The 15132-nt window shown below is 48.3% G+C and overlaps 1 protein-coding gene across 5 annotated transcripts in view; it reads left to right on the forward strand.

Annotated features, from left to right (window-relative positions):
- Csmd2 (CUB and Sushi multiple domains 2) overlaps nt 1–15132 on the forward strand; it is a 576074-nt gene that overhangs the window by 75134 nt on the left and 485808 nt on the right. The window lies entirely within an intron of this gene.

Below are 15132 nucleotides of genomic sequence, written 5' to 3' on the forward strand. Positions count from 1 at the left end.
TCCTCCCGACCTGGGGGAATACCCACTCAGGTGTCCATGTACTTATCTTTCCAGGTTTTTGTATGTGTGTGTGGTGTTTGTCCACTCCACGGTACTGTATGCTCTGTGATTCCAGAACCCTTTCTTTTCCCTCCACTGTAGCTCCGGGGTCTAGTGCAGAGCCTGACATATAACAGGTGCTCAACAGATAGCTGCCGAGTGAATGAATGCGTGAATGCTTTCTGGAAGGAGGGATTGCAGAGGGAGACAGGGGGAAGGTCAGCCATGATGATAGGTCCAGGCAAAAGCAAGAGAGGCAAGATGCTGAATGACCAACAGTGGGCTGATTCATGGTGGCTGGAGTGTTGTGAGTTGGAGAGGGACCAGATCACCAGGGGCTTTGTACGCATTATGGGGAGCTTGACACATGTTCTCTGAGAAGCAGGGGCACACAGGAAGGTTTTCAAATGGCATTAGTCAACAATACACATGGTAGAGTTCAGAATCCCAGGTCCCTACACAGCCAAGAGGCCAGAGAACTAAGCTGTGGTCTCCAGAGCCCCAATTCAACCATCTTCCACCAGAGACGTTGGCCATTCCATTGGCTCCATGGTGCACATTGCATTTCTTTAAAGAAAAGAAACCCCACCTCACTTTTTTTAAAGCCATTTCCTTCAAATAGTAAAAGCAATAAGTACCCATCGCTTCAGAAAAGTCAAATAGTGTTCAGAGAAAACGCAGCTCCAGTGCCTCGGTCCCCAGGCCTTGTCCCAGCCTGTTCCCTGGAGGTAGCCACTGCTAACAGTTTGGTGGGTATCCAATTTCTTCTTAAATAAAGATTCATTAACTGCCCATGAGGCTTATTGGGACATCCATCAGCCCTTTAAAAATTGTTCTGATGAATTAAGTGTAAACTAATTAGAAACATGGATTCAATTACCCTCGAAACACACAAGGGTTTAATAATTAATAGGAAGAGGGCTTGAGGCCAAAGACATTATGGATTTTCTCAAACCCCCAACATTGCCAGAGTAAATACGTTTGATTTGCCCTAAATGCTGGAAAATTTGTACCCAGAGGGGAAAAAAAATCTAGGAGCTGTGTCTTTCCTCAGGAAGGCTACCTATGAGGAGTGGAGAGTCATTGTGGGAGCCAAGAAGCCACACTCTGTGGGGTCTGGCTGGCTAGAGCTTTGAGAGGCAAGATGGTGGTTGGTGGTTTGGGGCCACTGTAGTCCACTTCCCTGGTAACCTTAACAAGGAAAAGTTTGGAGAGAAATGGACGCCTGCTGAGATCCTCTATAGGAATGCAGCCCTCAGTTGTAGGCCCAGAGCATCTAGAGAGTAAGGCTGAGTCAAGAAGACAACTGGCAAGGGAAAGATTTCTCTGTGTGTCCTTTGACCCGCGATTGCCCAGTTACATGGACTAGAAGAGAGTCGTATACGGGGTTGGAGTAAATATTTCTCTCTAGTGTTGGGGGCTTTATGAGCTCTCTCTCCATTAATCTTCCTAGAAGTGAGAATTATCACCTCCATTTTTATCTCTGAGCCTGCGCAGCTGTGGTACCCATCTTCCAACTCTCAGAACTGCCTGACACCCAATTTCACATAGATTGACAGATGGGAGTTTGAGGGAGGAGTCTAGCAGAGTTGAAGTTCTGGCAGTCAATGGCGGTGATCCGGGGATACCATGTGGTCCTAGCAGGTCTGGGCAGACACGGTGGTGGTGGTGGGCAGCTGGCCACAGGTGAGGTACCAGGACAGGTGGGCAGCAGAGCTGGGGTCCTGGGAAGCTTTTCCATTCACAGCAGGGCCTCACAGTTACTGTGACAAAGGCTCCCCTTGCACAGCTGGGCTGTTTCATAGCAGTCAATATTTAAAGCACCGTGGAACTCTAGACCTGGGTTAAGGAGATGGTTCTGTCTCCATCCGTCCTCACCACTGGCCCCAACCAGGGTGCTGCCACGCCACAGGCTCATCATCACTTGAGTGAAGCTGACCACGGCACAGTCACCTGGCTTTCTCGCCTATTCCACTCTCGCTGGGATAGTACAGCAGCTCTTTCTTTACTCTCAATTCTTACTTCCTGAACATTCGAGGGCAACAAAAACTGCTATGCACAGGACTCTGATAGCCCAGAGGTGTTGTCTTCAGGGTCTGGACAGGTTAGAACCTGCATTTCATTCCAGCTTTCCCTGTCTTGGTTGGTAGAAATGGTACCTACAGACACATCTGAGGCTTGGATTTTGTTCTCTTAGAATTTAAGTAAATAGAAAAGAACGCCCAATCTCACTTGTGTGAGCAAAGAGCTAAAGTATTACATGCTTAGGTGATCTGGACTGTAATGTGTAAGAGTGAGCTGTGGTAAGAACCAGTAGGAGACTTGGGTTGCATCCCCTCCTGGCCAATGCTTTACTTGAGGTGGTGGTGGTGATACTGATTATTTTGGTGTTTTGAGAAGGATCTCAGACAGCCAAGGCTGGCCTTGAATCTCTATATGGCCAAAGATGACCTTTAGCTTCTGATCCGCCTGCATCCGTCTCCCAAGTGTTGGGATTACGATCAGGTGTCACCATATTTGCTGTCTTTCATGCGGTGCTGTGAATCGATCACGGGGCCTCATCCATGCAAGCAAGTCAAGCACTCTCTCTCCCAGCTGAGGAACATCCTAGACTTACTTCCGTCCTGTTCCTTCACAAGGCTGGCTGCAATCTCCTGACTTGTAAAATGAAGACTCAGATCTAGGGGAACCCCACAGCTTGGTCCAGCCCCAATATGCTATGACTGAGTGATGCCCAGGATGTGTGGGGAAGAGCCAGAAAGCAGCCCTGACTTTCTGGGGTTATTTCTGTCCTATTCAGGTATTGCACTTAACTCTCCACAGGGCTACCATTTGTCTTGGGTGTCAGGGTTTGTGTTTCCCTGGCACATTAAGCAGCATGGCAGAGAAGGCTAACTGCCCACCATCCATCTTGCCTCTCCTCTGGTGTGTCGATTTGTTGGTGGGAAGCAGTTGCCTGCTCAGCTAGGGAGAGCCACATGATTTAGTGGCCAGTAGGCAGGGGTCACGTGCTCTCTCTCTGTCCAGGCCTGGCCCAGAAAGGCATTCCTACCGTGTTGGTCTATCTCCTTTCCTGAGTCAGGAGCTGGAAGAACCCGGGTCCCTCGGCGACTCCCTGAAGTCAAGCCAACCCCATCCCAACAGCTGCTCTGGCCACCCGGCTTTTACATAAGGGAGAAATACCCTTGTCCAGAGTCACCTTGCACCACAGCTGCTGCTTCCTTAGCTGCTTAAGGCTAAGATGCATTTCTAAGTTTATTTTAGAGCTCGCAGGCAGGCAAGGACTCAGGACACCTCAGGTCATAGCTTTGTTGGCAGGCTGACCTCAGGCCTTGTTTTCTCTGGAAAGATAACGCAATAAGCTGGCCTCTTCTTTAGGCTAAACCACAAGCCATTCAACAGTAAGGTGTGACTTTGAGCAATTCTTTTTTGTGCCTCTAATCTTTTCTCCCTCCCTCCCTCCCTCCCTCCCTCCCTCCCTCCCTCCCTCCCTCCCTCCCTCCCTCCCTCCCTCCCTCCCTGTCTCTTTAGCAGTGCTGAGGATTAAACCCAGGGCCTCACCCATGCAAGGCAAGTGCTCTATCGCCAGACTCCATTCCCAGCCATATTTTGGCTGTTTGTTTAGAGACAAGGTCTCCCGAAGTTACCCAGGCCGGCTCTGAACTCACTCTGCAGCCCAGGCAAATCTTCATCGTACAGTTCTCTTGCTTTAACCTTATGAATAATTTGCATGACAGTTGTGTGACACCAGGCCGGCTGTGGCCCTGACTGCTGGCGGCTGTTTCTTGACATCAAGGTACTGTCCTTGTAGTTCCTAACTCCATCCCATCTCCGCAGCAGGCAGGACACAGGCTGGGTGGGGAAGAAGGGAGGTTTAGAACAGTGCCATGGGTGAACATCCTGGCCCTGCCTCCACCTATCAGCATGTCTTTGAGAAGACTTTTTCTCTCCGGGCCTCAGTTTCCACACTCACATGATGGGGCTCTGCCCTCATTGTTTTTTAACTATCAACTTGATACCGCCTAGAGTCATCTGAGGAGATTCTCAGCTGAGGAAATGCCTAGATCAGGCTGCATTGTGGGCATGTCTGTGGGGACTGTCTCGATTGTTCATTGACGCAGGAGGGTCCCGCCCACTGTGGGCGGCGCTATCCCCAGGCAGGTGGTCCTGACCTGTGTAAGAAAGCTGGCTGAGTGTAAGCTGGCCTGAGAGCCAACCGGGCATCTTCTGTGCTTCTGCTGTACTGCATTGGCTGTGAAGGGGGTTCCTCGGTTGGAGGTAATGCAGTGCAGAATAACAAGCAGGCATGCCTTGAATTTCTGCCGTAAGTTCCTGCCTTGACTGCCCATTAGTGAAGAACTGCAACCTGGAATTGTAAGCCCAACAAACCCTCTTCTCCCTTATATTGCTTTGGGTCAGAGTATTTTTTTTTTTTTAAATCACAACAGGCAGGATGAAACTAGGACCTGGTACTGACCTCGTAGACGGGTTGTGAAGACCCAGCTCCCAGAAAGAATTCGTATTCCTAGAACATTCTGAACACACAGTGAACACGCAGTAACTGCTCTCCTATTATGTTCTTGCCTTGTCCGAAGGTCTGTTTCTTCTGGCCACCTCCCCTCACCTTGATGTCACTTGGCTCAGTGATCCCAAGGCCTTCTGGGTCTCCTTGCTGTCCCCCTTGTCTCTCCATTCTGCCCCTAAGGCCAGAGACAGAGAATCTTTTGTTTATGTATTTTCCTATTAAAAAGTAAACTTCCGCAGCCGGGGGGGGGGGGGGGGGGGGGGAGATGGCTCAGATGCTCAAGGCACTCGCTGCCAAGCCTGACGACCTGAGTTCCTTTTCCAGGACCTGCAGCCCCTGGAAATTGTCCTCTGACTTCCACACGTGCATGCGTGCACACACACACACACACACACACACACACACACACACACACACACACACACCACGCCCTCGAGCTAAATAAATAAAGCCAATAAAATTTAAGAGGCAAACTTATAGTTAAAAGATATGGCAGGGGCACTGTTTGCTAGATTTTCCACTGAAAGTTCCTCCATCCCCCACACTGTGTGCTGAAGTTCCTCTGCCCCACCTCCCGCCCTACTGTGTGAAGTTCCTCCACCCCCACCCTACTGTGTGCTGAAGTTCCTCCATCCCCTACTGTGTGCTGAAGTTTCTCCATCCCCTACTGTGTGCTGAAGTTCCTCCACCCCACCCTACTGTGTGCTGAAGTTCCTCCCTCCCCCACAGTGTGCTGAAGTTACTCCACCCCCACCCCACTGTGTGCTGAAGTTCCTCCATCCCCTCCCTACTGTGTGCTGAAGTTCCTCCCTCCCCCCACACTGTGTGCTGAAGTTACTCCACCCTACTGTGTGCTGAAGTTCCTCCATCCCACCCTACTGTGTGCTGAAGTTACTCCATCCCCACCCTACTGTGTGCTGAAGTTCCTCCATCCCACCCTACTGTGTGCTGAAGTTCCTCCCTCCCCACCCTACTGTGTGCTGAAGTTCCTCCATCCCCCCCACTGTGTGCTGAAGTTCCTCCATCCCCACCCTACTGTGTGCTGAAGTTCCTCCCTCCCCACCCTACTGTGTGCTGAAGTTCCTCCATCCCCCCCACTGTGTGCTGAAGTTCCTCCATCCCCACCCTACTGTGTGCTGAAGTTCCTCCCTCCCCACCCTACTGTGTGCTGAAGTTCCTCCATCCCACCCTACTGTGTGCTGAAGTTCCTCCATCCTACCCTACTGTGTGCTGAAGTTCCTCCATCCCCACCCTACTGTGTGCTGAAGTTCCTCCATCCCCCCCACTGTGTGCTGAAGTTACTCCATCCCCCCCACTGTGTGCTGAAGTTACTCCATCCCCCAAACTGCACTGTGGAAGGAAGCACTGTTGGCTATAGATAGCTCACACCTAAGAGACTGTGGCTGCTTCCTTTGGCTGAGAGTGGAGTCGGCTCACAATATGTGGGATTCTCCCACCTAAAGGATTTATCAGTTCTCTTCCATGTGTTCATTTCTGTGTGTGTTTGTGCCAGTGCACTTGTGTGTCTGGGTGTGCGTGCATGTGTATGTGTTTTTGTGTGGAGGTCAGAGGTCAACTTCAGATGAAATTCTCCAGGGGTCAGCCATCTTGTTTTTGAGACAGTGTGTCTAACTATGACCTTCGGACCACAGAGAAAGAGAGGCAGGCCAGCCACCAAGTGCCTCTCTCTGCCTTAGTGTGTGCCATCATGCCTGTGTTTTCACATGTGTGCTGGGCGGGACAGGGGCTTTGCTTCTCACGTTTGAGCCACTCACCAGGGACTTTGCCGACTGGGCCATCTTCTTAGCTCCCAGTTGTGGATCTGTTCAATCATTCATTCATACCGTTGTGGACCATGAATATTTATTGCATCTTTTGGACTGTGAGTCAGTGCTGATCACACGTATTTCCTCGGGAGCTGTTTCGTGGGCTCCTGCGTCTTTGATACTCCCCGCCATTATTATTTATGTCACTGCTGCTGTTGGTGAGTGCTGTGCTTTCCCAGTTCTTTCACGGTGCTCCCCATTTGTCGTCTACATTTCCCATCCCAGCTCTGGAGCCAGCCATTTCTCCCCGGAGCTTCACTTCCTTTTCTTGACAGATGCACTAGAAATGAGGGTCTGGGTGCTGGGTGTATGTGAGACCATTGGGATGTCACTGTTTTCGGGTCCTCTCTGCCAAAACGGCAGGGGAATATATGAGCACCGTGTCCCCTATATAGAAAATGTACCTCTATTCCCACGTGTAGACATCAGTGTTTCTGTTCAGCACAGCACACATTCATACTGAAGTCTTGAATTTGAATTCAGTCCATACGTGGGACATGCCATGTCTCTTTTAGTTTGTAACCTACCCCATCAGCAAGAGAAGTGACTCCACCCACCAGGTGTCTCTGCACTTGTTCAGCAGGAATAGGCAATTGAGAACTGTTAGCCCATGCTCTCATGGGTCGTGGTTTTATAGCCTGGAGCTCAGGCCTGCATGCAGCTCCTTCCCCTTACAGGCACAGGAGCTTTGCAAAGCCACGTGGCAGTTCTTCCTTCTCCTTTGGTGACGTTGTCTGAGATGTTTGTAGTGCAGATAGGTTCTTTGTCACTGCCTGTCGTCCCTCCTGACATCCTGGGACCTCCTCGATGAGTTTCTTTTTTTAATTATGAATACAGGGATTTATTCTTGGTGCTGTGAAGTTCCATCAGTTTTGACAAACATGCTTTTGGGTATCCACCATGAAAGCATATACAGAATAGTTTTATCTCTGAATTATATGCAGGGACAGGGGATTCCTTTCCCCTTTGGGGGATTTTGTATGTGTGTGTGTGTGTGTGTGTGTGTGTGTGTGTGTGCGCGCGCGCGCGCGTGCGCGCACACAAGTGCACACCAGAGGACACCCTCTGGTGTTCTTCTCTATTAATCTTTCCTTGAAGCCAGAGTCTCCTAGAGGCTAGGCTCGCCGGCCATTGAGCCCCAAAGACAGGAATCCTCCTGCCTCTGCCTCCTGGGTTCTGTTAGTCCAAGGCTGCACCACCATCCCTGGCCTTTAGTATGTAAGTTCTAGAGCTCAAAATTGGGTCTTATGTGATTTGTTCCCATCCTTCTCTGTCACCCACTGCTCACTTCATCTCAGCCAGGCCTCCTTTAACCCTGTGGTGTGCACGCATGCTCCAGTCCTGGGTCTCTGGTAACTGTCCCCCAGCCCTGGTGGGCACCTCACTGAGACGTCCTCAGCAAGTTCCCAGCACTCCAAGAGCCACCTTGCTGATTTTCACATATGTTTGGCACGCTGCACGCATGCTCTCAACTGTACATTTTTCTTTATAGCACAGACCACTATCTGACGTTGTAGTTTTCATGCTTCCTGTCAGTCTCCATGGACTGGAGTGCAAGTTTCATGTGGCTGGGACTTCATTCTCTCTAGTATCCCTGGTGAGTACACCAGGCAAACAGTAACTGCTCATTAGGTTGTAGAATGAATGAAATGACTGCTTTTCATGCATCCCAGCAATATAGATCATGTACCATTCAGTGCACCGAGTTATAGCATCCACAATGCAAGGTTTTCACCTTCACGTTGTTCATATAATCCAGTGGACTCCTAGCACTGGCTGGAACGGTGTGTGGAGGCTTGAAACACAGTGCCTGTCACAGGGCAGGGCCTCTCTGCACCAACTGGTAATGTGCTCTGCAGGGTCTAGAGCCCAGCCAGCCTGGACTGTCTCACAGGCCCTCTTCCATGGGCGGATGCTGTGCTTTTCCCTGGAATCCTACTTTCAGGCCGCTGGCTGCCTTTTGACTTCCTAGACACTGTGAGCTCTTCCCAGCCCCCCACTTGCTGCTGTTCTTCAGTACCCTTCCCCCCACCCATTTAACCCTGGCTGATGTACCTTTTCCTCCAAAGACACCCAGGCACTCCTGGTTGGAATTAGAATGACCTCTTGTTCTCTATTGTATTTTCCTATTTCTCTTGGGAAAAACAGGCATGGTTTTTAATGTGGCATTTTAAACATAGTTGACCACAGTAGCTTTTGGTTAACCTACAGAAATGTAATAAATATAGGCCTCTCATGTTTGGTCCTAGGATCCCATGAGGGCTGGTAGTGATTTCCAAATTAATAGGACCTGGAATCATCAAGGGGACGAAACTCTGGGTATGACTATGAGGACTTATCTAGGCCAGGCTGACTGATGTGGGAGGACCCATCTCGAATATGGGTGGTGCTGTCCCATGGGCTTGTGGCTCAGATGAATATAAAGGAGTTGAGCGAGTCACACATGATCGTTCATTGATTTCCACTTCTTGTCTGAACAAAATGTGACCAGCTGCCTCAAAGTTCCTGCCTCCATGACTCCCCACCATGACAGACTGTACCTCCAAACAAATAAATAAACCCTTCCATCCTTCATTGTTTCTTGGTTTTTTTTTTTTTTTTTTTTTTTTTTTTTTTTTTTTTTTTTTGGTCAAAGCAATAAGAAGATCAAATAAGCAGGACCCCCAGAGACATTTGAGTCTATGGACACTTAAGTCTTATATAAAATGGCACATCATTTGCGTACAGTGTAGGCATATCCTTCTTACATTATAATTATTCTCTAGGTTATTTATGTCACATACAATGCAAATGTTACATAAACAATTGCTATGTTGTGTTGTTTAGGGAGTAACATAGTGCTTTAGGACAGAGAGGGAAATGGAGACAGATCCTTCTCATCTTCTGGCACTTTATCTCTCTCTGCCTGGCCCTGCCTCTGCTTACCCCCTCCTCCCAGCCTTGTACTAAAGTCTCTGGCCCTGTCTTACCCCATTTTCCCCAGTATCTCTGTTATAATAACTGAACAAAGATGCCATCCCATCCATACTTAACAAATGTGTATGGTACGCAAAGGTTTTACCTAGGTTCAGAGTGAATCAAAATGGAGCAAGGGACAAATGATGATGATGATGATGGTGGAGGTGGTGGTGGTGATCCTGGATTCAGTCCCCAGCACAGCAGAGCAGGAGGGGGAGGAATAACAGAAAACAAAATGAGTTCATATGCAGGGAGAGATGTTTGTAAAGGCTAAAAAAGGGAATAGAATGGCCAAGGATGTCATCAGTGGCCAGGTGACTATTGAGTCATAGCCCAGAAGAAAAATAGTTGGGTGTCCCCACCCATTTCCCACTGCTCCAGAGGCACCTGTCGCCTAGTTGTGTGTCTTTGTGTGTTTCTACCCTTGGAATATTGCAGTAGGTTTTATGCTGGAAATTTAAGGGAGAGGAACCTGATCTCATCCAGGAACTTTTAGTGACATGATTGACACCAAGGTGCACAGCATGGCACCCATGCAGTCTGGAGCAGTAGTGATGAGGTTGGTCAGGGTCATATGTTGGGGCAGTGCAGACAGTGGAGTGGGGTGTGGGTAGCAATCACTAAAGTGATTTCTGACCTCGTGATGCCCTTTGAGCTGCTATGGTGGGCAAGGCAGTCCCTTGAACCCCACCCTAAGGAGAAGCTGTTTTCCTGGGTGGTACACCTGAGCTCCGGAACACGTGACAGAGCATGTCCCTACAGCCCCTGGTTCAGTTTCCCCACCACCCTCCGTGTTTTATTCTTTGCTGGACAGTGGCATGCCTGTGGAGCCACAGAAGGAAGGATGCCTGTGTGCTGCCTCTGCTTCCTCTGTTTTATTACTTTCTTATGTTATGATGCCCTGGCTGACCGACAGAGGCACTCCCAACTTGTCCTTCCTTCAGAATTCTGCAGCCACATACCACAGACGTGCTGATCTTGGACTTACGCAAACTCCACAGAGCAGAGTGGGACAGTGACAGATCCCCACTCCAATAACCCAGCAGGTTTTAGTGATAGCAAGATAGGGTAGCTGTCCTGAGATAAAGTCTCTCTGAAAGCTTGAAAGCCATCAAGATATCTGGTAAGAGGGGGCAGGAGTCCATAAAGTTCTTCCAGACCACGGTGGCCTTGAAAATCTACGACCCAGTTGATTCCTCTCCTTAGGTGCAGCTATTGAATGTAGCTCCTTCCAGTCCTGTATAGTTGTTGAAGCTTCCTGGTCATAGTAATTTACTTTTTTTCTTCCAGCAATCCAAGGCATTTGCATTCATCCCACTTTGCAGATGAAAAAGTGGAAGTTGAGAATGGCCAGTAAACACGGGGCTAAAAAGAAGTCAGTTTTCAGTATTTTCTCTCTGCCCCAACTCAGTCATACAGTGACTAGTCCTGTGATGGATAAGATAAAGGTCCATGGCCGAAATAAGTACTTATCTGCCCTAAGGAATGTGGGGAGGAGTGTGGATGAAGGAAAATCACTTAGAGACAGCCGAACTCTCCGGTAGGTAGATTAGACAGATGTTTTAGCACAATGAGAAGCACTTTTAAATCTATACTTAGAAAACAACCAAAGGGGACAGCTAGGACTGTTACATAGAGAAACCCTGTCTCAAAAAAAAAAAAAAAAAAAAAAAAGAAGGAAAAAGAAAAAACCACAGGAGATTTAAAATCTTGAGCTTGTGACTATGATAATAGCCGTGGTGCTCTGCCAGAGCTGGATTAATCGCTTATCAGAATTCCATTGATTAATGTTAAGACTTACCAGAATTCCATTGATTAATGTTAAGACTATGAACTTTTGCCAGGTGGTGGTGTCACACGCCTTTAATCCCAGCACTCGGGAGGTAGAGCCCGGTGGATCTTTGTGAGTTCGAGGCCAGCCTGGTCTACAGAGCAAGATCCAGGAAAGGTACACAGAGAAACCCTGTCTCGAAAAACCAAAAAAAAAAAAAAAAAAAAAAAAGACTATGAAGTTTTGGGGTATTAATGCAACAGTAGACTAGTGAGAGAAAGAAATCTGAACCATGTTTCATCTTTTTATACACAATAAATCACTTTAAAAAAAAAGAAAGTAAAAAGAAAATCACTTAGAGATAGCCGAACTCTCCTGCAAATCCATAGACCCGCCATATTGAATTTGACTTGAATGTAGCCTAAATAGAATGCAAGGTAGACCAGTTGTCTTTATCTACTGCCTCTTCCTACACTGTAAGCTGGGTGAAGGCCTTGGTATGGCATGGAGTATTATCTGTAGACCCCCAAAGGAGTGGGCTCCTTCTATTTTGGAGTATGTAGAATCGTAAAGATTTTCTTTAATTAGATAGTGCCGGATAGATTTAATTAAAGCTTCAAACCTGCAATTTTCTTTGTTTGATTGATCAGTTGGTGCTGATTGCCTGCAGCAATTATGCAAGGGGAGGGGGCTTTCAAATTCTGATGGCGAGAAGAGGCAGATGGAGTCGCCTCTTGGGTACTCAGTTGTCAGAGTGTCCTGGAAATGTTGGAACTGCACAAGTGCTCGCTGGGCACATGTGAAATAGGGTGCCCAAGTTACCTTCTTTTTAAATCATGGTCTTTGCTTATGCGCCTGGTAGAAACTTCCCAAGTGTAATCATGTGCTGGAGGCTAGACAGTAGCCTGTTTTTTTGTTTTTTTGTTTTTTTTTTTTTAAATAATTGAAGCACATTGTTGAGAAGATTTTGCAATGGCCTTTTAATTTGTCTAAACCCTACTGGAGGTTCAGGAGAGACAGATAGCTTCACCTCAGTGAGCATGAAGGAGATTAGCAGACAGCTTTGAAGACAGGAAGTCCTGAGTTTGAGTCTTGCCTCTTCTGGTTAGTTACTTGCTCTCAGATCACAGGGAAGCACCCTTGAACTCCTCTCCCTCATCTGCAAAGAAGAGGCTTGGAGAGGACACATTGAGTTGATGTGTGCATGTGACACATCCTTGTCTTGTGTGCCCTGGGATCTCACTGGATGTCTGACCTTCCTTCTCCATGCTCTCTGATGATTTATTAAGATACCACCACTGTCAATACTTTATGAGCTTAGGAGGCCACTGCCACCTTGGTCATTATTACACATGTAGCCACTGACATCTCTATTTGATACTACTAAGCCTCAGCAAATGCTGGTCTAGTGAATGAATGAATGCCAGGCACATAGAAGGCCCCAAAGCAAGTGACACCAGTATAGAGTGGAAGAGATGATTCTGAAGAACTGTCACACTCATGAAGCCCGAGGATTCACTGTGGTGGGCTGTAGCCACTGGAAAGTGTTGCTAGAGAACCTGAATCCAGTCTCTTCAGATCTAGTCAAACGCTATCAAGGCTGAGATTTATTCTCAGTTCCACACTGGAGCAGGAGGCCAAAGATAACCATCATGATGCTATAGCCTAGAAAAATGTTTAAGTTAAAAAACATAAAGCAGAGGCTACCAAGATGCCTCAGTGGTAAAAGAGCTTGCTGTCAAGTCAGACGATGACCTGAGATCCATCCCTGACCCACATGGTGGGAGGAAATAACTGATTCCCACAGTTGTCCTCTGACCTCCACATGCTCACGGTGTCACGTTCACAACACCCCCAACGGTAAATGTGTAAATGTAATTTAAAAAACGCACACAACAGGCCTCAAAGATCTGTGCATGGGGTTTGGGGCCATGGAAAAACATGGGTGTGGCCAACAAGGCACACAGGAGAAAGAGGCCCCTGGTGATGATAGAAGCACGGGGAGGATTTATTAGTTTACATTTTTTCTTTATTTAAAAAGGGGGTTTTGACATGGTTGTTTTTATAATAAGATATGTTTTCAGTCAACTCAGAGTTAAATGTGAAAAGAATGGAAATGGGTAAACATATTCTTCCCCACCCACCTCACGGAGGGACAAACTCAGGTGGGGCCCCAAGGGAAATGTCCAGGAGGAAGAGAAGGGTGGTGTGGGTTGGAAGATTAATGCTGAAGAACTTGAGGTGCTTAACTGGAGAAAGGAGATGCCTGGGGGAGTGAGGCCGGTTGTCACGACTACCAAGGGACACTGCATCCGATGGCAGCATTCAGGCTGTGGTGCGGACATTCCAGGAGCGCAAACTTCAATCCCTCTCCGACCTTGACATCTATCTGGAATGGGGCTCCTGGTTCTGGAATTAACAGTGTCAACAGTTGACGCTTAGGGGACCGTCCCTCTGTGGGGGCACAATGGGTCTGTATCTCTGCATTATTGATTATCCAGATGGGGGTCACACCTGCTGCAGCCCTGGCTGTCTGGAGAATCAGGCCCTGTAAAGACCAGAGGGGAGAGAGATGCTCAGCTTGGAAAAAAAAAGTCTTGAGAATCACCATTGATTTGATTTGTATGAGTGTGTGTGTGTGTGTGTGTGTGTGTGTGTGTGTGTGTGTGTGTGTGACCAGCATGTGCATGTGCACATGGAGGCCAGGGGTTGACACCAAGTGTCTCTTTCATTTGCTTTCCACTTAATTTTTTTAGACAGAATCTCTCACTGAACCTTGAGTGTAATCACCCATTCGGCTCGACCAGCTGGCCAGTGAGTTCCAGGGATCCTCCTGTCCCTGCCTCCTTAGTGCTGGTATTGTATGCATGTGCTGCTGTGCTGGGCTTTCTGTATGTGGGTGCCCAGGGATTTGAACTCAGGTCCTCATGCTTGAGCTGTAAGCGCTTCACCACTGAGCCATCTTCCCGGCCCCAACTTGATATTTCATATGTGCTTTATTCTGAATTTTAAACAATAACGGGAGAGGTTGTTTTATAAGGATTCTAAGGGACTCTGACATTTTCATGGTTGACAGCCTGGTCTAGGTGGGTACCTCTCAGTCTCCTGCACGCAGGTATTCCCTGGTCATCTGTGGAAATGCCCATTCACATGTAGAATGCCTGAGGAGGGCCCAGTGAGGTCACTGGTCTCACAGTCCACGCACCCTGCACTCTGAGACCCTTCCTGCCAGCCCCCTGGTCCCTGGCTCCCCAGAATGGTAGAGTACTAGTCACTTTGATCAAGTCAGTGGTCTGTCACTTAAAGAAGCACAGAACAACCATTTCATCTCCCCCATCCCCCAATCCAGGTGTGCTTGACTGTAGTTCAGCAGCACCACAGCTGGGCGTCAGAGCTCAGATTTACATTTCCTTTGCAGTGTTCTGTTTGGGCCCATGTCGGTTTACCATTTGCAAAGAATACTATGTTGTCTTAATCTGATTTTTCTGGCTAATGATGTGTGTGCTTCATTCCGCTCAAGCATGGGATTGGAGTAAATGTCTGCTTCTCAGCATTTCCCCCTCTGTGTGCTACTGATGGCCGTGAGTCACTGAGAGAAACTGAGTATGAGTTCAGCCCCCCCAGTGCCAGGCTTCTTAGGCTGCCCCTTCCTGCTCTGGTGAGGACAGGCATGTTCACCCTTTAATGAGTCTTCCCTGTAGGCATGATGGGGGTGGGAGTCATGCTACCTCTTCCATGAACCTGCGAGGCCAGGAGGGACCTGCCAGCACCATTGATGGCCCTCCCTCTCCCGGTAGAGTGGGTTCATTTGCAGGAGTGTGAGATGATTCTGATTTGTTGAACATCACTCTCCTCTGCCCCTGCTCAGCTCTGTCTCTCCTCTAAACTTTGGGCCCTTTCTGCTTATCCTGACTGTCAGAAGACCCCACCCTTGCCAGATAGTAATCAAGGGCTTAGCATCCTGGGCCCAGGATACACATGCCAAGGACTCCCAGATGCCTGCTATACCCAAT

This window comes from Peromyscus maniculatus, chromosome 2 (genome assembly GCF_049852395.1).
Source record: "Peromyscus maniculatus bairdii isolate BWxNUB_F1_BW_parent chromosome 2, HU_Pman_BW_mat_3.1, whole genome shotgun sequence".
NCBI lineage: Eukaryota > Metazoa > Chordata > Mammalia > Rodentia > Cricetidae > Peromyscus > Peromyscus maniculatus.